General features: G+C 39.1%; 35 non-coding genes and 3 pseudogenes across 35 annotated transcripts; all 38 read left to right on the top strand.

Annotated features, from left to right (window-relative positions):
• Window positions 1-132: 132 nt before the first annotated feature.
• LOC146024333 (5S ribosomal RNA) lies at window positions 133-251 on the top strand. Its single transcript, XR_014453718.1, has one exon. It is a non-coding gene; the product is annotated as a 5S ribosomal RNA (ribosomal RNA).
• A 344-nt stretch (window positions 252-595) lies between these two features.
• Window positions 596-714, top strand: LOC146021550 (5S ribosomal RNA). Its single transcript, XR_014451030.1, has one exon. It is a non-coding gene; the product is annotated as a 5S ribosomal RNA (ribosomal RNA).
• Window positions 715-1,058: 344 nt separating this feature from the next.
• On the top strand, window positions 1,059-1,177 carry LOC146024332 (5S ribosomal RNA). Its single transcript, XR_014453717.1, has one exon. It is a non-coding gene; the product is annotated as a 5S ribosomal RNA (ribosomal RNA).
• A 345-nt stretch (window positions 1,178-1,522) lies between these two features.
• Window positions 1,523-1,641, top strand: LOC146022502 (5S ribosomal RNA). Its single transcript, XR_014451956.1, has one exon. It is a non-coding gene; the product is annotated as a 5S ribosomal RNA (ribosomal RNA).
• Window positions 1,642-1,986: 345 nt separating this feature from the next.
• On the top strand, window positions 1,987-2,105 carry LOC146023680 (5S ribosomal RNA). The gene has a single exon (XR_014453090.1). It is a non-coding gene; the product is annotated as a 5S ribosomal RNA (ribosomal RNA).
• Window positions 2,106-2,448: 343 nt separating this feature from the next.
• On the top strand, window positions 2,449-2,567 carry LOC146021449 (5S ribosomal RNA). The gene has a single exon (XR_014450936.1). It is a non-coding gene; the product is annotated as a 5S ribosomal RNA (ribosomal RNA).
• Window positions 2,568-2,911: 344 nt separating this feature from the next.
• Window positions 2,912-3,030, top strand: LOC146023006 (5S ribosomal RNA). Its single transcript, XR_014452438.1, has one exon. It is a non-coding gene; the product is annotated as a 5S ribosomal RNA (ribosomal RNA).
• A 345-nt stretch (window positions 3,031-3,375) lies between these two features.
• Window positions 3,376-3,494, top strand: LOC146021421 (5S ribosomal RNA). Its single transcript, XR_014450908.1, has one exon. It is a non-coding gene; the product is annotated as a 5S ribosomal RNA (ribosomal RNA).
• Window positions 3,495-3,838: 344 nt separating this feature from the next.
• LOC146025003 (5S ribosomal RNA) lies at window positions 3,839-3,957 on the top strand (annotated as a pseudogene).
• Window positions 3,958-4,302: 345 nt separating this feature from the next.
• LOC146022501 (5S ribosomal RNA) lies at window positions 4,303-4,421 on the top strand. Its single transcript, XR_014451955.1, has one exon. It is a non-coding gene; the product is annotated as a 5S ribosomal RNA (ribosomal RNA).
• Window positions 4,422-4,765: 344 nt separating this feature from the next.
• Window positions 4,766-4,884, top strand: LOC146022062 (5S ribosomal RNA). Its single transcript, XR_014451530.1, has one exon. It is a non-coding gene; the product is annotated as a 5S ribosomal RNA (ribosomal RNA).
• Window positions 4,885-5,229: 345 nt separating this feature from the next.
• On the top strand, window positions 5,230-5,348 carry LOC146021727 (5S ribosomal RNA). Its single transcript, XR_014451204.1, has one exon. It is a non-coding gene; the product is annotated as a 5S ribosomal RNA (ribosomal RNA).
• A 346-nt stretch (window positions 5,349-5,694) lies between these two features.
• On the top strand, window positions 5,695-5,813 carry LOC146023756 (5S ribosomal RNA). The gene has a single exon (XR_014453162.1). It is a non-coding gene; the product is annotated as a 5S ribosomal RNA (ribosomal RNA).
• Window positions 5,814-6,611: 798 nt separating this feature from the next.
• LOC146023331 (5S ribosomal RNA) lies at window positions 6,612-6,730 on the top strand. Its single transcript, XR_014452753.1, has one exon. It is a non-coding gene; the product is annotated as a 5S ribosomal RNA (ribosomal RNA).
• Window positions 6,731-7,075: 345 nt separating this feature from the next.
• On the top strand, window positions 7,076-7,194 carry LOC146024567 (5S ribosomal RNA). The gene has a single exon (XR_014453942.1). It is a non-coding gene; the product is annotated as a 5S ribosomal RNA (ribosomal RNA).
• A 344-nt stretch (window positions 7,195-7,538) lies between these two features.
• Window positions 7,539-7,657, top strand: LOC146023378 (5S ribosomal RNA). Its single transcript, XR_014452799.1, has one exon. It is a non-coding gene; the product is annotated as a 5S ribosomal RNA (ribosomal RNA).
• A 346-nt stretch (window positions 7,658-8,003) lies between these two features.
• Window positions 8,004-8,122, top strand: LOC146023510 (5S ribosomal RNA). The gene has a single exon (XR_014452925.1). It is a non-coding gene; the product is annotated as a 5S ribosomal RNA (ribosomal RNA).
• A 345-nt stretch (window positions 8,123-8,467) lies between these two features.
• On the top strand, window positions 8,468-8,586 carry LOC146021994 (5S ribosomal RNA). Its single transcript, XR_014451463.1, has one exon. It is a non-coding gene; the product is annotated as a 5S ribosomal RNA (ribosomal RNA).
• Window positions 8,587-8,932: 346 nt separating this feature from the next.
• LOC146024557 (5S ribosomal RNA) lies at window positions 8,933-9,051 on the top strand. The gene has a single exon (XR_014453932.1). It is a non-coding gene; the product is annotated as a 5S ribosomal RNA (ribosomal RNA).
• A 345-nt stretch (window positions 9,052-9,396) lies between these two features.
• Window positions 9,397-9,515, top strand: LOC146023771 (5S ribosomal RNA). Its single transcript, XR_014453177.1, has one exon. It is a non-coding gene; the product is annotated as a 5S ribosomal RNA (ribosomal RNA).
• A 344-nt stretch (window positions 9,516-9,859) lies between these two features.
• On the top strand, window positions 9,860-9,978 carry LOC146024331 (5S ribosomal RNA). The gene has a single exon (XR_014453716.1). It is a non-coding gene; the product is annotated as a 5S ribosomal RNA (ribosomal RNA).
• Window positions 9,979-10,323: 345 nt separating this feature from the next.
• On the top strand, window positions 10,324-10,442 carry LOC146023693 (5S ribosomal RNA). Its single transcript, XR_014453102.1, has one exon. It is a non-coding gene; the product is annotated as a 5S ribosomal RNA (ribosomal RNA).
• A 345-nt stretch (window positions 10,443-10,787) lies between these two features.
• LOC146021487 (5S ribosomal RNA) lies at window positions 10,788-10,906 on the top strand. Its single transcript, XR_014450972.1, has one exon. It is a non-coding gene; the product is annotated as a 5S ribosomal RNA (ribosomal RNA).
• A 343-nt stretch (window positions 10,907-11,249) lies between these two features.
• LOC146021433 (5S ribosomal RNA) lies at window positions 11,250-11,368 on the top strand. Its single transcript, XR_014450920.1, has one exon. It is a non-coding gene; the product is annotated as a 5S ribosomal RNA (ribosomal RNA).
• A 344-nt stretch (window positions 11,369-11,712) lies between these two features.
• Window positions 11,713-11,831, top strand: LOC146022766 (5S ribosomal RNA). The gene has a single exon (XR_014452208.1). It is a non-coding gene; the product is annotated as a 5S ribosomal RNA (ribosomal RNA).
• Window positions 11,832-12,176: 345 nt separating this feature from the next.
• On the top strand, window positions 12,177-12,285 carry LOC146025153 (5S ribosomal RNA; annotated as a pseudogene).
• Window positions 12,286-12,629: 344 nt separating this feature from the next.
• On the top strand, window positions 12,630-12,748 carry LOC146025002 (5S ribosomal RNA; annotated as a pseudogene).
• Window positions 12,749-13,093: 345 nt separating this feature from the next.
• LOC146023071 (5S ribosomal RNA) lies at window positions 13,094-13,212 on the top strand. Its single transcript, XR_014452501.1, has one exon. It is a non-coding gene; the product is annotated as a 5S ribosomal RNA (ribosomal RNA).
• Window positions 13,213-13,556: 344 nt separating this feature from the next.
• LOC146022051 (5S ribosomal RNA) lies at window positions 13,557-13,675 on the top strand. The gene has a single exon (XR_014451519.1). It is a non-coding gene; the product is annotated as a 5S ribosomal RNA (ribosomal RNA).
• Window positions 13,676-14,020: 345 nt separating this feature from the next.
• On the top strand, window positions 14,021-14,139 carry LOC146021726 (5S ribosomal RNA). The gene has a single exon (XR_014451203.1). It is a non-coding gene; the product is annotated as a 5S ribosomal RNA (ribosomal RNA).
• A 346-nt stretch (window positions 14,140-14,485) lies between these two features.
• LOC146023509 (5S ribosomal RNA) lies at window positions 14,486-14,604 on the top strand. Its single transcript, XR_014452924.1, has one exon. It is a non-coding gene; the product is annotated as a 5S ribosomal RNA (ribosomal RNA).
• Window positions 14,605-14,949: 345 nt separating this feature from the next.
• Window positions 14,950-15,068, top strand: LOC146023669 (5S ribosomal RNA). Its single transcript, XR_014453079.1, has one exon. It is a non-coding gene; the product is annotated as a 5S ribosomal RNA (ribosomal RNA).
• A 345-nt stretch (window positions 15,069-15,413) lies between these two features.
• Window positions 15,414-15,532, top strand: LOC146023330 (5S ribosomal RNA). Its single transcript, XR_014452752.1, has one exon. It is a non-coding gene; the product is annotated as a 5S ribosomal RNA (ribosomal RNA).
• Window positions 15,533-15,876: 344 nt separating this feature from the next.
• LOC146023596 (5S ribosomal RNA) lies at window positions 15,877-15,995 on the top strand. Its single transcript, XR_014453008.1, has one exon. It is a non-coding gene; the product is annotated as a 5S ribosomal RNA (ribosomal RNA).
• A 345-nt stretch (window positions 15,996-16,340) lies between these two features.
• Window positions 16,341-16,459, top strand: LOC146023657 (5S ribosomal RNA). The gene has a single exon (XR_014453067.1). It is a non-coding gene; the product is annotated as a 5S ribosomal RNA (ribosomal RNA).
• Window positions 16,460-16,802: 343 nt separating this feature from the next.
• On the top strand, window positions 16,803-16,921 carry LOC146025524 (5S ribosomal RNA). Its single transcript, XR_014454184.1, has one exon. It is a non-coding gene; the product is annotated as a 5S ribosomal RNA (ribosomal RNA).
• Window positions 16,922-17,265: 344 nt separating this feature from the next.
• Window positions 17,266-17,384, top strand: LOC146023005 (5S ribosomal RNA). The gene has a single exon (XR_014452437.1). It is a non-coding gene; the product is annotated as a 5S ribosomal RNA (ribosomal RNA).
• A 345-nt stretch (window positions 17,385-17,729) lies between these two features.
• LOC146023250 (5S ribosomal RNA) lies at window positions 17,730-17,848 on the top strand. Its single transcript, XR_014452673.1, has one exon. It is a non-coding gene; the product is annotated as a 5S ribosomal RNA (ribosomal RNA).
• The last annotated feature ends 210 nt before the right edge of the window (window positions 17,849-18,058 follow it).

Genomic DNA, 18,058 nt, shown 5'->3' with positions numbered 1-18,058 from the left:
ATATCATGTCCTGTAGGTCTTTTTACATTGCCAACACATGATTTTTTTCAGTAAGCAAAAACAGTTACGAAACTTTTTTATTAGCTTACCTGGTGATAGAAGTAGAAGAGGTCAAAACAGTGCATGTATCTCACATACAGCCATACCACATTGGATAGGCCCAATCTCGTCTGATCTTGGAAGCTAAGCAGTGTTGGGCCTGGTTAGTAGTTGGGTGGGAGACCACATGGGAACACCAGGTGCTGTAGGTTTTTTCACATTACTGGCAAATTGTTTTTATTCTCTATCTATTTAAATTGGAAACTTTTTCTTTTTATTGCCAGCACAGACATTTAGAAGAGGTCAAACATACACAATAGCCATCACCTAAAGACTTACCACACTGTTTAGGCCCAATTCCAACTGCTTTTGGCAGCTAAACAGTGTTGAGCCTCTTTAGTAGTTTAATTTAAGATCCCCTGCTAATATCATGTCCTGTAGGTCTTTTTACATTGCCAACACATGATTTTTTTCAGTAAGCAAAAACAGTTAGGAAGCTTTTTTATTAGCTTACATGGTGATAGAAGAGAAGAGGGCAAAAAAGAGAATGTATCTCACCTACAGCCATACCACATTGGATATGCCCAATCTCGTCTGATCTTGGAAGCTAAGCAGTGTTGGGCCTGGTTAGTACTTAGCTGGGAGACCTCATGGGAACACCAGGTGCTGTAGGTTTTTTCACATTACTGGCAAATTGTTTTTATTCTCTAGCTATTTAAATTGGAAACTTTTTCTTTTTATTGCCTGTAGAGACATTTGTAAGAGGTCAAACAGACACAATAGCCATCACCTAAAGACTTACCACACTGTTTAGGCCCAATTCCAACTGCTTTTGGCAGCTAAACAGTGTTGAGCCTCTTTAGTAGTTTAATTTAAGATCCCCTGCTAATATCATGTCCTGTAGGTCTTTTTACATTACCAACACATGATTTTTTTCAGTAAGCAAAAACAGTTAGGAAGCTTTTTTATTAGCTTACCTGGTGATAGAAGAGAAGAGGTCAAAACAGTGCATGTATCTCACATACAGCCATACCACATTGGATAGGCCCAATCTCGTCTGATCTTGGAAGCTAAGCAGTGTTGGGCCTGGTTAGTAGTTGGGTGGGAGACCACATGGGAACACCAGGTGCTGTAGGTTTTTTCACATTACTGGCAAATTGTTTTTATTCTCTATCTATTTAAATTGGAAACTTTTTCTTTTTATTGCCAGCACAGACATTTAGAAGAGGTCAAACATACACAATAGCCATCACCTAAAGACTTACCACACTGTTTAGGCCCAATTCCAACTGCTTTTGGCAGCTAAACAGTGTTGAGCCTCTTTAGTAGTTTAATTTAAGATCCCCTGCTAATATCATGTCCTGTAGGTCTTTTTACATTGCCAACACATGATTTTTTTCAGTAAGCAAAAACAGTTACGAAACTTTTTTATTAGCTTACCTGGTGATAGAAGTAGAAGAGGGCAAAAAAGTGCCTGTATCCCACCTACAGCCATACCACATTGGATATGCCCAATCACGTCTGATCTTGGAAGCTAAGCAGTGTTGGGCCTGGTTAGTACTTGGGTGGGAGACCACATGTGAACACCAGGTGCTGTAGGTTTTTTCACATTACTGGCAAATTGTTTTTATTCTCTAGATATTTAAATTGGAAACTTTTTCTTTTTATTGCCCGTAGAGACATTTGTAAGAGGTCAAACAGACACAATAGCCATCACCTAAAGACTTACCCCACTGTTTAGGCCCAATTCCAACTGCTTTTGGCAGCTAAACAGTGTTGAGCCTCTTTAGTAGTTTAATTTAAGATCCCCTGCTAATATCATGTCCTGTAGGTCTTTTTACATTGCCAACACATGATTTTTTTCAGTAAGCAAAAACAGTTACGAAACTTTTTTATTAGCTTACCTGGTGATAGAAGTAGAAGAGGGCAAAAAAGTGCCTGTATCTCACCTACAGCCATACCACATTGGATATGCCCAATCTCGTCTGATCTTGGAAGCTAAGCAGTGTTGGGCCTGGTTAGTACTTGGGTGGGAGACCACATGGGAACACCAGGTGCTGTAGGTTTTTTCACATTACTGGCAAATTGTTTTTATTCTCTATCTATTTAAATTGGAAATTTTTCTTTTTATTGCCAGCACAGACATTTAGAAGAGGTCAAACATACACAATAGCCATCACCTAAGGACTTACCACACTGTTTAGGCCCAATTCCAACTGCTTTTGAAAGCTAAACAGTGTTGAGCCTCTTTAGTAGTTTAATTTAAGATCCCCTGCTAATATCATGTCCTGTAGGTCTTTTTACATTGCCAACACATGATTTTTTTCAGTAAGCAAAAACAGTTAGGAAGCTTTTTTATTAGCTTACATGGTGATAGAAGAGAAGAGGGCAAAAAAGAGAATGTATCTCACCTACAGCCATACCACATTGGATATGCCCAATCTCGTCTGATCTTGGAAGATAAGCAGTGTTGGGCCTGGTTAGTACTTGGCTGGGAGACCTCATGGGAACACCAGGTGCTGTAGGTTTTTTCACATTACTGGCAAATTGTTTTTATTCTCTAGCTATTTAAATTGGAAACTTTTTCTTTTTATTGCCTGTAGAGACATTTGTAAGAGGTCAAACAGACACAATAGCCATCACCTAAAGACTTACCACACTGTTTAGGCCCAATTCCAACTGCTTTTGGCAGCTAAACAGTGTTGAGCCTCTTTAGTAGTTTAATTTAAGATCCCCTGCTAATATCATGTCCTGTAGGTCTTTTTACATTACCAACACATGATTTTTTTCAGTAAGCAAAAACAGTTAGGAAGCTTTTTTATTAGCTTACCTGGTGATAGAAGAGAAGAGGGCAAAAAAGAGCATGTATCTCACCTACAGCTATACCACATTGGATAGGCCCAATCTCGTCTGATCTTGGAAGCTAAGCAGTGTTGGGCCTGGTTAGTACTTGGGTGGGAGACCACATGGGAACACCTGGTGCTGTAGGTTTTTTAACATTACTGGCAAATTGTTTTTATTCTCTAGCTATTTAAATTGGAAACTTTTTCTTTTTATTGCCAGTACAGACAATTGGAAGAGGTCAAACAGACACAATAGCCATCACCTAAAGACTTACCACACTGTTTAGGCCCAATTCCAACTGCTTTTGGCAGCTAAACAGTGTTGAGCCTCTTTAGTAGTTTAATTTAAGATCCCCTGCTAATATCATGTCCTGTAGGTCTTTTTACATTGCCAACACATGATTTTTTTCAGTAAGCAAAAAAAGTTACGAAACTTTTTTATTAGCTTACCTGGTGATAGAAGTAGAAGAGGGCAAAAAAGTGCCTGTATCTCACCTACAGCCATACCACGTTGGATATGCCCAATCTCGTCTGATCTTGGAAGCTAAGCAGTGTTGGGCCTGGTTAGTACTTGGGTGGGAGACCACATGGGAACACCAGGTGCTGTAGGTTTTTTCACATTACTGGCAAATTGTTTTTATTCTCTAGCTATTTAAATTGGAAACTTTTTCTTTTTATTGCCTGTAGAGACATTTGTAAGAGGTCAAACAGACACAATAGCCATCACCTAAAGACTTACCACACTGTTTAGGCCCAATTCCAACTGCTTTTGGCAGCTAAACAGTGTTGAGCCTCTTTAGTAGTTTAATTTAAGATCCCCTGCTAATATCATGTCCTGTAGGTCTTTTTACATTACCAACACATGATTTTTTTTAGTAAGCAAAAACAGTTAGGAAGCTTTTTTATTAGCTTACCTGGTGATAGAAGAGAAGAGGTCAAAACAGTGCATGTATCTCACATACAGCCATACCACATTGGATAGGCCCAATCTCGTCTGATCTTGGAAGCTGAGCAGTGTTGGTCCTGGTTAGTACTTGGGTGGGAGACCACATGGGAACACCAGGTGCTGTAGGTTTTTTCACATTACTGGCAAATTGTTTTTATTCTCTATCTATTTAAATTGGAAACTTTTTCTTTTTATTGCCAGCAAAGACATTTAGAACAGGTCAAACATACACAATAGCCATCACCTAAAGACTTACCACACTGTTTAGGCCCAATTCCAACTGCTTTTGGCAGCTAAACAGTGTTGAGCCTCTTTAGTAGTTTAATTTAAGATCCCCTGCTAATATCATGTCCTGTAGGTCTTTTTACATTGCCAACACATGATTTTTTTCAGTAAGCAAAAACAGTTACGAAACTTTTTTATTAGCTTACCTGGTGATAGAAGTAGAAGAGGGCAAAAAAGTCCCTGTATCCCACCTACAGCCATACCACATTGGATATGCCCAATCACGTCTGATCTTGGAAGCTAAGCAGTGTTGGGCCTGGTTAGTACTTGGGTGGGAGACCACATGTGAACACCAGGTGCTGTAGGTTTTTTCACATTACTGGCAAATTGTTTTTATTCTCTAGATATTTAAATTGGAAACTTTTTCTTTTTATTGCCCGTAGAGACATTTGTAAGAGGTCAAACAGACACAATAGCCATCACCTAAATACTTACCACACTGTTTAGGCCCAATTCCAACTGCTTTTGGCAGCTAAACAGTGTTGAGCCTCTTTAGTAGTTTAATTTAAGATCCCCTGCTAATATCATGTCCTGTAGGTCTTTTTACATTACCAACACATGATTTTTTTCAGTAAGCAAAAACAGTTGGGAAGCTTTTTTATTAGCTTACATGGTGATAGAAGAGAAGAGGGCAAAAAAGAGAATGTATCTCACCTACAGCCATACCACATTGGATATGCCCAATCTCGTCTGATCTTGGAAGCTAAGCAGTGTTGGGCCTGGTTAGTACTTGGGTGGGAGACCTCATGGGAACACCAGGTGCTGTAGGTTTTTTCACATTACTGGCAAATTGTTTTTATTCTCTAGCTATTTAAATTGGAAACTTTTTCTTTTTATTGCCTGTAGAGACATTTGTAAGAGGTCAAACAGACACAATAGCCATCACCTAAATACTTACCACACTGTTTAGGCCCAATTCCAACTGCTTTTGGCAGCTAAACAGTGTTGAGCCTCTTTAGTAGTTTAATTTAAGATCCCCTGCTAATATCATGTCCTGTAGGTCTTTTTACATTGCCAACACATGATTTTTTTCAGTAAGCAAAAACAGTTACGAAACTTTTTTATTAGCTTACCTGGTGATAGAAGTAGAAGAGGGCAAAAAAGTGCCTGTGTCTCACCTACAGCCATACCACATTGGATATGCCCAATCTCGTCTGATCTTGGAAGCTAAGCAGTGTTGGGCCTGGTTAGTACTTGGGTGGGAGACCACATGGGAACACCAGGTGCTGTAGATTTTTTCACATTACTGGCAAATTGTTTTTATTCTCTAGCTATTTAAATTGGAAACTTTTTCTTTTTATTGCCAGTACAGACATTTGGAAGAGGTCAAACAGACACAATAGCCATAACCTAAAGACTTACCACACTGTTTAGGCCCAATTCCAACTGCTTTTGGCAGCTAAACAGTGTATGAGCCTCTTTAGTAGTTTAATTTAAGATCCCCTGCTAATATCATGTCCTGTAGGTCTTTTTACATTACCAAAACATGATTTTTTTCATTAAGCCAAAACAGTTAGGAAACTTTTTTATTAGCTTACCTGGTGATAGAAGTAGAAGAGGGCAAAACAGTGCATGTATCTCACATACAGCCATACCACATTGTATAGGCCCAATCTCGTCTGATCTTGGAAGCTAAGCAGTGTTGGGCCTGGTTAGTACTTGGGTGGGAGACCACATGGGAACACCAGGTGCTGTAGGTTTTTTCACATTACTGGCAAATTGTTTTTATTCTCTATCTATTTAAATTGGAAACTTTTTCTTTTTATTGCCAGCACAGACATTTAGAAGAGGTCAAACATACACAATAGCCATCACCTAAAGACTTACCACACTGTTTAGGCCCAATTCCAACTGCTTTTGGCAGCTAAACAGTGTTGAGCCTCTTTAGTAGTTTAATTTAAGATCCCCTGCTAATATCATGTCCTGTAGGTCTTTTTACATTGCCAACACATGATTTTTTTCAGTAAGCAAAAACAGTTACGAAACTTTTTTATTAGCTTACCTGGTGATAGAACTAGAGGAAGGCAAAAAAGTGCCTGTATCTCACCTACAGCCATACCACATTGGATATGCCCAATCTCGTCTGATCTTGGAAGCTAAGCAGTGTTGGGCTTGGGTGGGAGACCACATGGGAACACCAGGTGCTGTAGGTTTTTTCATATTACTGGCAAATTGTTTTTATTCTCTATCTATTTAAATTGGAAACTTTTTCTTTTTATTGCCAGCACAGACATTTAGAAGAGGTCAAACATACACAATAGCCATCACCTAAAGACTTACCACACTGTTTAGGCCCAATTCCAACTGCTTTTGGCAGCTAAACAGTGTTGAGCCTCTTTAGTAGTTTAATTTAAGATCCCCTGCTAATATCATGTCCTGTAGGTCTTTTTACATTGCCAACACATGATTTTTTTCAGTAAGCAAAAACAGTTACGAAACTTTTTTATTAGCTTACCTTGTGATAGAAGTAGAAGAGGGCAAAAAAGCGCCTGTATCGCACCTGCAGCCATACCACATTGGATATGCCCAATCTTGTCTGATCTTGGAAGCTAAGCAGTGTTGGGCCTGGTTAGTACTTGGGTGGGAGACCACATGGGAACACCAGGTGCTGTAGGTTTTTTCACATTACTGGCAAATTGTTTTTATTCTCTAGCTATTTAAATTGGAAACTTTTTCTTTTTATTGCCTGTAGAGACATTTGTAAGAGGTCAAACAGACACAATAGCCATCACGTAAAGACTTACCACACTGTTTAGGCCCAATTCCAACTGCTTTTGGCAGCAAAACAGTGTTGAGCCTCTTTAGTAGTTTCATTTAAGATCCCCTGCTAATATCATGTCCTGTAGGTCTTTTTACATTACCAAAACATGATTTTTTTCATTAAGCCAAAACAGTTAGGAAGCTTTTTTATTAGCTTACCTGGTGATAGAAGTAGAAGAGGGCAAAAAAGTGCATGTATCTCACCTACAGCCATACCACATTGGATAGGCCCAATCTCGTCTGATCTTGGAAGCTGAGCAGTGTTGGGCCTGGTTAGTACTTGGGTGGGAGACCACATGGGAACACTAGGTGCTGTAGGTTTTTTCACATTACTGGCAAATTGTTTTTATTCTCTATCTATTTAAATTGGAAACTTTTTCTTTTTATTGCCAGCACAGACATTTAGAAGAGGTCAAACATACACAATAGCCATCACCTAAAGACTTACCACACTGTTTAGGCCCAATTCCAACTGCTTTTGGCAGCTAAACAGTGTTGAGCCTCTTTAGTAGTTTAATTTAAGATCCCCTGCTAATATCATGTCCTGTAGGTCTTTTTACATTACCAACATATGATTTTTTTCAGTAAGCAAAAACAGTTAGGAAGCTTTTTTATTAGCTTACCTGGTGATAGAAGAGAAGAGGGCAAAAAAGCGCATGTATCTTACCTACAGCCATACCACATTGGATATGCCCAATCTCGTCTGATCTTGGAAGCTAAGCATTATTGGGCCTGGTTAGTACTTGGGTGGGAGACCACATGGGAACCCCTGGTGCTGTAGGTTTTTTCACATTACTGGCAAATTGTTTTTATTCTCTAGCTATTTAAATTGGAAACTTTTTCTTTTTATTGCCAGTACAGACATTTGGAAGAGGTCAAACAGACACAATAGCCATCACCTAAAGACTTACCACACTGTTTAGGTCCAATTCCAACTGCTTTTGGCAGCTAAACAGTGTATGAGCCTCTTTAGTAGTTTCATTTAAGATCCCCTGCTAATATCATGTCCTGTAGGTCTTTTTACATTACCAAAACATGATTTTTTTCATTAAGCCAAAACAGTTAGGAAACTTTTTTATTAGCTTACCTGGTGATAGAAGTAGAAGAGGGCAAAAAAGTGCATGCATCTCACATACAGCCATACCACATTGGATAGGCCCAATCTCGTCTGATCTTGGAAGCTAAGCAGTGTTGGGCCTGGTTAGTACTTGGGTGGGAGACCACATGGGAACACCAGGTGCTGTAGGTTTTTTCACATTACTGGCAAATTGTTTTTATTCTCTATCTATTTAAATTGGAAACTTTTTCTTTTTATTGCCAGCACAGACATTTAGTAGAGGTCAAACATACACAATAGCCATCACCTAAAGACTTACCACACTGTTTAGGCCAAATTCCAACTGCTTTTGGCAGCTAAACAGTGTTGAGCCTCTTTAGTAGTTTAATATAAGATCCCCTGCTAATATCATGTCCTGTAGGTCTTTTTACATTGCCAACACATGATTTTTTTCAGTAAGCAAAAACAGTTACGAAACTTTTTTATTAGCTTACCTGGTGATAGAAGTAGAAGAGGGCAAAAAAGTGCCTGTATCTCACCTACAGCCATACCACATTGGATATGCCCAATCTCGTCTGATCTTGGAAACTAAGCAGTGTTGGGCCTGGTTAGTACTTGGGTGGGAGACCACATGGGAACACCAGGTGCTGTAGGTTTTTTCACATTACTGGCAAATTGTTTTTATTCTCTAGCTATTTAAATTGGAAACTTTTTCTTTTTATTGCCTGTAGAGACATTTGTAAGAGGTCAAACAGACACAATAGCCATCACCTAAAGACTTACCACACTGTTTAGGCCCAATTCCAACTGCTTTTGGCAGCTAAACAGTGTATGAGCCTCTTTAGTAGTTTAATTTAAGATCCCCTGCTAATATCATGTCCTGTAGGTCTTTTTACATTGCCAACACATGATTTTTTTCAGTAAGCAAAAACAGTTACGAAACTTTTTTATTAGCTTACCTGGTGATAGAAGTAGAAGAGGGCAAAACAGTGCATGTATCTCACATACAGCCATACCACATTGGATAGGCCCAATCTCGTCTGATCTTGGAAGCTAAGCAGTGTTAGGCCTGGTTAGTACTTGGGTGGGAGACCACATGGGAACACCAGGTGCTGTAGGTTTTTTCACATTACTGGCAAATTGTTTTTATTCTCTATCTATTTAAATTGGAAACTTTTTCTTTTTATTGCCAGCACAGACATTTAGAAGAGGTCAAACATACACAATAGCCATCACCTAAAGACTTACCACACTGTTTACGCCCAATTCCAACTGCTTTTGAAAGCTAAACAGTGTTGAGCCTCTTTAGTAGTTTAATTTAAGATCCCCTGCTAATATCATGTCCTGTAGGTCTTTTTACATTGCCAACACATGATTTTTTTCAGTAAGCAAAAACAGTTACGAAACTTTTTTATTAGCTTACCTGGTGATAGAAGTAGAAGAGGGCAAAAAAGTTCCTGTATCCCACCTACAACCATACCACATTGGATAAGCCCAATCGCGTCTGATCTTGGAAGCTAAGCAGTGTTGGGCCTGGTTAGTACTTGGGTGGGAGACCACATGGGAACACCAGGTGCTGTAGGTTTTTTCACATTACTGGCAAATTGTTTTTATTCTCTAGATATTTAAATTGGAAACTTTTTCTTTTTATTGCCTGTAGAGACATTTGTAAGAGGTCAAACAGACACAATAGCCATCACCTAAAGACTTACCACACTGTTTAGGCCCAATTCCAACTGCTTTTGGCAGCTAAACAGTGTTAAGCCTCTTTAGTAGTTTAATTTAAGAACCCCTGCTAATATCATGTCCTGTAGGTCTTTTTACATTACCAACACATGATTTTTTTCAGTAAGCAAAAACAGTTAGGAAGCTTTTTTATTAGCTTACCTGGTGATAGAAGAGAAGAGGTCAAAACAGTGCATGTATCTCACATACAGCCATACCACATTGGATAGGCCCAATCTCGTCTGATCTTGGAAGCTAAGCAGTGTTGGGCCTGGTTAGTAGTTGGGTGGGAGACCACATGGGAACACCAGGTGCTGTAGGTTTTTTCACATTACTGGCAAATTGTTTTTATTCTCTATCTATTTAAATTGGAAACTTTTTCTTTTTATTGCCAGCACAGACATTTAGAAGAGGTCAAACATACACAATAGCCATCACCTAAAGACTTACCACACTGTTTAGGCCCAATTCCAACTGCTTTTGGCAGCTAAACAGTGTTGAGCCTCTTTAGTAGTTTAATTTAAGATCCCCTGCTAATATCATGTCCTGTAGGTCTTTTTACATTGCCAACACATGATTTTTTTCAGTAAGCAAAAACAGTTACGAAACTTTTTTATTAGCTTACCTGGTGATAGAAGTAGAAGAGGGCAAAAAAGTGCCTGTATCCCACCTACAGCCATACCACATTGGATATGCCCAATCACGTCTGATCTTGGAAGCTAAGCAGTGTTGGTCCTGGTTAGTACTTGGGTGGGAGACCACATGTGAACACCAGGTGCTGTAGGTTTTTTCACATTACTGGCAAATTGTTTTTATTCTCTAGATATTTAAATTGGAAACTTTTTCTTTTTATTGCCCGTAGAGACATTTGTAAGAGGTCAAACAGACACAATAGCCATCACCTAAAGACTTACCCCACTGTTTAGGCCCAATTCCAACTGCTTTTGGCAGCTAAACAGTGTTGAGCCTCTTTAGTAGTTTAATTTAAGATCCCCTGCTAATATCATGTCCTGTAGGTCTTTTTACATTGCCAACACATGATTTTTTTCAGTAAGCAAAAACAGTTACGAAACTTTTTTATTAGCTTACCTGGTGATAGAAGTAGAAGAGGGCAAAAAAGTGCCTGTATCTCACCTACAGCCATACCACATTGGATATGCCCAATCTCGTCTGAACTTGGAAGCTAAGCAGTGTTGGGCCTGGTTAGTACTTGGGTGGGAGACCACATGGGAACACCAGGTGCTGTAGGTTTTTTCACATTACTGGCAAATTGTTTTTATTCTCTATCTATTTAAATTGGAAATTTTTCTTTTTATTGCCAGCACAGACATTTAGAAGAGGTCAAACATACACAATAGCCATCACCTAAGGACTTACCACACTGTTTAGGCCCAATTCCAACTGCTTTTGAAAGCTAAACAGTGTTGAGCCTCTTTAGTAGTTTAATTTAAGATCCCCTGCTAATATCATGTCCTGTAGGTCTTTTTACATTGCCAACACATGATTTTTTTCAGTAAGCAAAAACAGTTAGGAAGCTTTTTTATTAGCTTACATGGTGATAGAAGAGAAGAGGGCAAAAAAGAGAATGTATCTCACCTACAGCCATACCACATTGGATATGCCCAATCTCGTCTGATCTTGGAAGCTAAGCAGTGTTGGGCCTGGTTAGTACTTTGCTGGGAGACCTCATGGGAACACCAGGTGCTGTAGGTTTTTTCACATTACTGGCAAATTGTTTTTATTCTCTAGCTATTTAAATTGGAAACTTTTTCTTTTTATTGCCTGTAGAGACATTTGTAAGAGGTCAAACAGACACAATAGCCATCACCTAAAGACTTACCACACTGTTTAGGCCCAATTCCAACTGCTTTTGGCAGCTAAACAGTGTTGAGCCTCTTTAGTAGTTTAATTTAAGATCCCCTGCTAATATCATGTCCTGTAGGTCTTTTTACATTACCAACACATGATTTTTTTCAGTAAGCAAAAACAGTTAGGAAGCTTTTTTATTAGCTTACCTGGTGATAGAAGAGAAGAGGGCAAAAAAGAGCATGTATCTCACCTACAGCTATACCACATTGGATAGGCCCAATCTCGTCTGATCTTGGAAGCTAAGCAGTGTTGGGCCTGGTTAGTACTAGGGTGGGAGACCACATGGGAACACCTGGTGCTGTAGGTTTTTTAACATTACTGGCAAATTGTTTTTATTCTCTAGCTATTTAAATTGGAAACTTTTTCTTTTTATTGCCAGTACAGACAATTGGAAGAGGTCAAACAGACACAATAGCCATCACCTAAAGACTTACCACACTGTTTAGGCCCAATTCCAACTGCTTTTGGCAGCTAAACAGTGTTGAGCCTCTTTAGTAGTTTAATTTAAGATCCCCTGCTAATATCATGTCCTGTAGGTCTTTTTACATTGCCAACACATGATTTTTTTCAGTAAGCAAAAACAGTTACGAAACTTTTTTATTAGCTTACCTGGTGATAGAAGTAGAAGAGGGCAAAAAAGTGCCTGTATCTCACCTACAGCCATACCACGTTGGATATGCCTGATCTTGGAAGCTAAGCAGTGTTGGGCCTGGTTAGTACTTGGGTGGGAGACCACATGGGAACACCAGGTGCTGTAGGTTTTTTCACATTACTGGCAAATTGTTTTTATTCTCTAGCTATTTAAATTGGAAACTTTTTCTTTTTATTGCCTGTAGAGACATTTGTAAGAGGTCAAACAGACACAATAGCCATCACCTAAAGACTTACCACACTGTTTAGGCCCAATTCCAACTGCTTTTGGCAGCTAAACAGTGTTGAGCCTCTTTAGTAGTTTAATTTAAGATCCCCTGCTAATATCATGTCCTGTAGGTCTTTTTACATTACCAACACATGATTTTTTTTAGTAAGCAAAAACAGTTAGGAAGCTTTTTTATTAGCTTACCTGGTGATAGAAGAGAAGAGGTCAAAACAGTGCATGTATCTCACATACAGCCATACCACATTGGATAGGCCCAATCTCGTCTGATCTTGGAAGCTGAGCAGTGTTGGTCCTGGTTAGTACTTGGGTGGGAGACCACATGGGAACACCAGGTGCTGTAGGTTTTTTCACATTACTGGCAAATTGTTTTTATTCTCTATCTATTTAAATTGGAAACTTTTTCTTTTTATTGCCAGCAAAGACATTTAGAACAGGTCAAACATACACAATAGCCATCACCTAAAGACTTACCACACTGTTTAGGCCCAATTCCAACTGCTTTTGGCAGCTAAACAGTGTTGAGCCTCTTTAGTAGTTTAATTTAAGATCCCCTGCTAATATCATGTCCTGTAGGTCTTTTTACATTGCCAACACATGATTTTTTTCAGTAAGCAAAAACAGTTACGAAACTTTTTTATTAGCTTACCTGGTGATAGAAGTAGAAGAGGGCAAAAAAGTCCCTGTATCCCACCTACAGCTATACCACATTGGATATGCCCAATCACGTCTGATCTTGGAAGCTAAGCAGTGTTGGGCCTGGTTAGTACTTGGGTGGGAGACCACATGTGAACACCAGGTGCTGTAGGTTTTTTCACATTACTGGCAAATTGTTTTTATTCTCTAGATATTTAAATTGGAAACTTTTTCTTTTTATTGCCCGTAGAGACATTTGTAAGAGGTCAAACAGACACAATAGCCATCACCTAAATACTTACCACACTGTTTAGGCCCAATTCCAACTGCTTTTGGCAGCTAAACAGTGTTGAGCCTCTTTAGTAGTTTAATTTAAGATCCCCTGCTAATATCATGTCCTGTAGGTCTTTTTACATTACCAACACATGATTTTTTTCAGTAAGCAAAAACAGTTGGGAAGCTTTTTTATTAGCTTACATGGTGATAGAAGAGAAGAGGGCAAAAAAGAGAATGTATCTCACCTACAGCCATACCACATTGGATATGCCCAATCTCGTCTGATCTTGGAAGCTAAGCAGTGTTGGGCCTGGTTAGTACTTGGGTGGGAGACCTCATGGGAACACCAGGTGCTGTAGGTTTTTTCACATTACTGGCAAATTGTTTTTATTCTCTAGCTATTTAAATTGGAAACTTTTTCTTTTTATTGCCTGTAGAGACATTTGTAAGAGGTCAAACAGACACAATAGCCATCACCTAAATACTTACCACACTGTTTAGGCCCAATTCCAACTGCTTTTGGCAGCTAAACAGTGTTGAGCCTCTTTAGTAGTTTAATTTAAGATCCCCTGCTAATATCATGTCCTGTAGGTCTTTTTACATTGCCAACACATGATTTTTTTCAGTAAGCAAAAACAGTTACGAAACTTTTTTATTAGCTTACCTGGTGATAGAAGTAGAAGAGGGCAAAAAAGTGCCTGTGTCTCACCTACAGCCATACCACATTGGATATGCCCAATCTCGTCTGATCTTGGAAGCTAAGCAGTGTTGGGCCTGGTTAGTACTTGGGTGGGAGACCACATGGGAACACCAGGTGCTGTAGATTTTTTCACATTACTGGCAAATTGTTTTTATTCTCTAGCTATTTAAATTGGAAACTTTTTCTTTTTATTGCCAGTACAGACATTTGGAAGAGGTCAAACAGACACAATAGCCATAACCTAAAGACTTACCACACTGTTTAGGCCCAATTCCAACTGCTTTTGGCAGCTAAACAGTGTATGAGCCTCTTTAGTAGTTTAATTTAAGATCCCCTGCTAATATCATGTCCTGTAGGTCTTTTTACATTACCAAAACATGATTTTTTTCATTAAGCCAAAACAGTTAGGAAACTTTTTTATTAGCTTACCTGGTGATAGAAGTAGAAGAGGGCAAAACAGTGCATGTATCTCACATACAGCCATACCACATTGGATAGGCCCAATCTCGTCTGATCTTGGAAGCTAAGCAGTGTTGGGCCTGGTTAGTACTTGGGTGGGAGACCACATGGGAACACCAGGTGCTGTAGGTTTTTTCACATTACTGGCAAATTGTTTTTATTCTCTATCTATTTAAATTGGAAACTTTTTCTTTTTATTGCCAGCACAGACATTTAGAAGAGGTCAAACATACACAATAGCCATCACCTAAAGACTTACCACACTGTTTAGGCCCAATTCCAACTGCTTTTGGCAGCTAAACAGTGTTGAGCCTCTTTAGTAGTTTAATTTAAGATCCCCTGCTAATATCATGTCCTGTAGGTCTTTTTACATTGCCAACACATGATTTTTTTCAGTAAGCAAAAACAGTTACGAAACTTTTTTATTAGCTTACCTGGTGATAGAACTAGAGGAGGGCAAAAAAGTGCCTGTATCTCACCTACAGCCATACCACATTGGATATGCCCAATCTCGTCTGATCTTGGAAGCTAAGCAGTGTTGGGCCTGGTTAGTACTTGGGTGGGAGACCACATGGGAACACCAGGTGCTGTAGGTTTTTTCATATTACTGGCAAATTGTTTTTATTCTCTATCTATTTAAATTGGAAACTTTTTCTTTTTATTGCCAGCACAGACATTTAGAAGAGGTCAAACATACACAATAGCCATCACCTAAAGACTTACCACACTGTTTAGGCCCAATTCCAACTGCTTTTGGCAGCAAAACAGTGTTGAGCCTCTTTAGTAGTTTAATTTAAGATCCCCTGCTAATATCATGTCCTGTAGGTCTTTTTACATTGCCAACACATGATTTTTTTCAGTAAGCAAAAACAGTTACGAAACTTTTTTATTAGCTTACCTTGTGATAGAAGTAGAAGAGGGCAAAAAAGCGCCTGTATCGCACCTGCAGCCATACCACATTGGATATGCCCAATCTTGTCTGATCTTGGAAGCTAAGCAGTGTTGGGCCTGGTTAGTACTTGGGTGGGAGACCACATGGGAACACCAGGTGCTGTAGGTTTTTTCACATTACTGGCAAATTGTTTTTATTCTCTAGCTATTTAAATTGGAAACTTTTTCTTTTTATTGCCTGTAGAGACATTTGTAAGAGGTCAAACAGACACAATAGCCATCACCTAAAGACTTACCACACTGTTTAGGCCCAATTCCAACTGCTTTTGGCAGCTAAACAGTGTTGAGCCTCTTTAGTAGTTTAATTTAAGATCCCCTGCTAATATCATGTCCTGTAGGTCTTTTTACATTACCAACACATGATTTTTTTCAGTAAGCAAAAACAGTTAGGAAGCTTTTTTATTAGCTTACCTGGTGATAGAAGAGAAGAGGTCAAAACAGTGCATGTATCTCACATACAGCCATACCACATTGGATATGCCCAATCACGTCTGATCTTGGAAGCTAAGCAGTGTTGGGCCTGGTTAGTACTTGGGTGGGAGACCACATGTGAACACCAGGTGCTGTAGGTTTTTTCACATTACTGGCAAATTGTTTTTATTCTCTAGATATTTAAATTGGAAACTTTTTCTTTTTATTGCCCGTAGAGACATTTGTAAGAGGTCAAACAGACACAATAGCCATCACCTAAAGACTTACCCCACTGTTTAGGCCCAATTCCAACTGCTTTTGGCAGCTAAACAGTGTTGAGCCTCTTTAGTAGTTTAATTTAAGATCCCCTGCTAATATCATGTCCTGTAGGTCTTTTTACATTGCCAACACATGATTTTTTTCAGTAAGCAAAAACAGTTACGAAACTTTTTTATTAGCTTACCTGGTGATAGAAGTAGAAGAGGGCAAAAAAGTGCCTGTATCTCACCTACAGCCATACCACATTGGATATGCCCAATCTCGTCTGATCTTGGAAGCTAAGCAGTGTTGGGCCTGGTTAGTACTTGGGTGGGAGACCACATGGGAACACCAGGTGCTGTAGGTTTTTTCACATTACTGGCAAATTGTTTTTATTCTCTATCTATTTAAATTGGAAATTTTTCTTTTTATTGCCAGCACAGACATTTAGAAGAGGTCAAACATACACAATAGCCATCACCTAAGGACTTACCACACTGTTTAGGCCCAATTCCAACTGCTTTTGAAAGCTAAACAGTGTTGAGCCTCTTTAGTAGTTTAATTTAAGATCCCCTGCTAATATCATGTCCTGTAGGTCTTTTTACATTGCCAACACATGATTTTTTTCAGTAAGCAAAAACAGTTAGGAAGCTTTTTTATTAGCTTACATGGTGATAGAAGAGAAGAGGGCAAAAAAGAGAATGTATCTCACCTACAGCCATACCACATTGGATATGCCCAATCTCGTCTGATCTTGGAAGCTAAGCAGTGTTGGGCCTGGTTAGTACTTGGCTGGGAGACCTCATGGGAACACCAGGTGCTGTAGGTTTTTTCACATTACTGGCAAATTGTTTTTATTCTCTAGCTATTTAAATTGGAAACTTTTTCTTTTTATTGCCTGTAGAGACATTTGTAAGAGGTCAAACAGACACAATAGCCATCACCTAAAGACTTACCACACTGTTTAGGCCCAATTCCAACTGCTTTTGGCAGCTAAACAGTGTTGAGCCTCTTTAGTAGTTTAATTTAAGATCCCCTGCTAATATCATGTCCTGTAGGTCTTTTTACATTACCAACACATGATTTTTTTCAGTAAGCAAAAACAGTTAGGAAGCTTTTTTATTAGCTTACCTGGTGATAGAAGAGAAGAGGGCAAAAAAGAGCATGTATCTCACCTACAGCTATACCACATTGGATAGGCCCAATCTCGTCTGATCTTGGAAGCTAAGCAGTGTTGGGCCTGGTTAGTACTTGGGTGGGAGACCACATGGGAACACCTGGTGCTGTAGGTTTTTTAACATTACTGGCAAATTGTTTTTATTCTCTAGCTATTTAAATTGGAAACTTTTTCTTTTTATTGCCAGTACAGACAATTGGAAGAGGTCAAACAGACACAATAGCCATCACCTAAAGACTTACCACACTGTTTAGGCCCAATTCCAACTGCTTTTGGCAGCTAAACAGTGTTGAGCCTCTTTAGTAGTTTAATTTAAGATCCCCTGCTAATATCATGTCCTGTAGGTCTTTTTACATTGCCAACACATGATTTTTTTCAGTAAGCAAAAAAAGTTACGAAACTTTTTTATTAGCTTACCTGGTGATAGAAGTAGAAGAGGGCAAAAAAGTGCCTGTATCTCACCTACAGCCATACCACGTTGGATATGCCCAATCTTGTCTGATCTTGGAAGCTAAGCAGTGTTGGGCCTGGTTAGTACTTGGGTGGGAGACCACATGGGAACACCAGGTGCTGTAGGTTTTTTCACATTACTGGCAAATTGTTTTTATTCTCTAGCTATTTAAATTGGAAACTTTTTCTTTTTATTGCCTGTAGAGACATTTGTAAGAGGTCAAACAGACACAATAGCCATCACCTAAAGACTTACCACACTGTTTAGGCCCAATTCCAACTGCTTTTGGCAGCTAAACAGTGTTGAGCCTCTTTAGTAGTTTAATTTAAGATCCCCTG

Source organism: Crinia signifera, chromosome 7 (assembly GCF_055691185.1).
Source record: "Crinia signifera chromosome 7, ASM5569118v1, whole genome shotgun sequence".
Taxonomy (NCBI): domain Eukaryota; kingdom Metazoa; phylum Chordata; class Amphibia; order Anura; family Myobatrachidae; genus Crinia; species Crinia signifera.
This window is presented reverse-complemented; position numbering and strand designations above follow the sequence as displayed.